Source organism: Triticum dicoccoides, chromosome 4B (assembly GCF_002162155.2).
Source record: "Triticum dicoccoides isolate Atlit2015 ecotype Zavitan chromosome 4B, WEW_v2.0, whole genome shotgun sequence".
Lineage (NCBI taxonomy): Eukaryota > Viridiplantae > Streptophyta > Magnoliopsida > Poales > Poaceae > Triticum > Triticum dicoccoides.
In genome coordinates this window covers 413,326,594-413,328,356 of record NC_041387.1, presented here as the reverse complement: position 1 = coordinate 413,328,356, position 1,763 = coordinate 413,326,594, and positions in this window count along the sequence as shown.

Below are 1,763 nucleotides of genomic sequence, written 5' to 3'. Positions count from 1 at the left end.
TAATGGAGGGGGTGGTGGAGGGGCAAAGAAGAGAAGGGGAGGAGGGGCAAAAACAAGGAAGAGAAAGGAGGAAGGGCATTAACAGAGGGGGAGGAGGGGCAAAGAAGAGGGGGAAGCATTGAAGAACAAGCAAGTGCAAGATGGAGGGGGGGGAAAGAAAGGGGGAGGAAGAAGAGGAGGGAGGAAAGCTGGCAGATATTTTGGCTGGCGACCATAGCAGTAGCGCGGGGCACCAAAGCGCGCTATTGCTATGTGTGCCAGCCAAAATATCTACTAGTATATGAAACTAGCTATAGCGCTTGCCCAAAAAACACGCTACTGGTAAAAGATTACACATAGAAGAAGTAGCAGTATCGCTTCTTTGTTGGCCGACGCTACTGCTATTTTATTAATAGTAGCACTTGTTAGGGTACCAACGCTGCTACTATGTTTTGGTCGGGGGTGTGGTGTGGCTAACTTACCAGTAGCGTGCTCTCTAGAAACCAACGTTGCTGCTAAGTCGTACCAGTAGCGCTGTTTGTAACACATGCTACTGGTAATTATCAGTAGCGTGGGCGCCAAAACACATGCTACTGGTAAACTTCTATGTATAAGCCTTTTCCTAGTAGTGGTGGAGTCCTCTGTGGACTCGTGCGGCCGTTCCCCTCTGTGGATTGAAGTCTCCATCAACATGGACGTATTATAGCACCATTTATTGGAACCACGCCAAAAATCATAGTGTCTTCATTGTGTTTGATCTTCCGAACTCTACCCCCTCTACTTTCTTGCACTTGCATGTTCTTTATTATTCGATGCCCATTCTCTACATATGCATGTGTAGATTGTATTGGTTTCCACTTGTACTAAAATCTGCCCAAGTCCCAAGAAAATTAAAAACTGCACCTTTCACCTTGTTAGTGTCTACTCACCCCCTGTCGGTGTCAAAACCGATAGATCTCGGATAGGGGGGCCCAAGTTGTGTGTCTGAAGATCAATGGTAACAATGGAGAAGGGACATGATGTTTACCCAGGTCCGGGCCCTCTTAATGGAGGTAAAACCCTACTCCTTCTAGATTATATTCGAGGGTATAGAGGTTACAAGAGTTGATCTACCACGAGATCTGTTTGGCTAACCCTAGATAGCTAGCCTAGCAATGTTATGATCCTACCTCCGCTCTAACCCTTCGGTTTATATAGACACCGGAGGGGCTTAGGGTTTGTACAAAGTTGGTTTTTACAGAGAGGAATAATATATCCGGACACATATACTTGCCATCCATGCATGCGAGAGTCCCCACCGGATACGGGAAAAGATCTTCGGTCTTGTATCTCGACAACCCATCAGCCAGGCCCACATCAGTAGACCGGACGCCCGAGGACCCCCTAATCCAGGACTCCCACAGTAGTCCCTGAACCAGTCTTCAATGTTGATATGTTTGGCGCTCAGATTGTCTTCGCAATTGCAAGGCGGGTTCCTCCAAGAATACACATCGGCTTTCCTTTGTAAAAGAACTGTATCCGGCTTTTCGTAATAAACACAAACCTTAGCCACGAAGGCAGGATATATAGAAAATGAGAACAACGTCTTTTACGTACAACTCTCTCCATGAAGCGTCAGATTTGACCCTTCGCCATTTTGAACCATTTTCACACCCCGTGTACCGCGCTTCGAGGTCATGCCTTATTGCCACGTCCTGTCGAAACAGAGATTGTGCCCACTTAACACGGGATTGCATATCAATGATATTTAGGTAATCCAACCGTTTGCAGCGCACGCATCCATC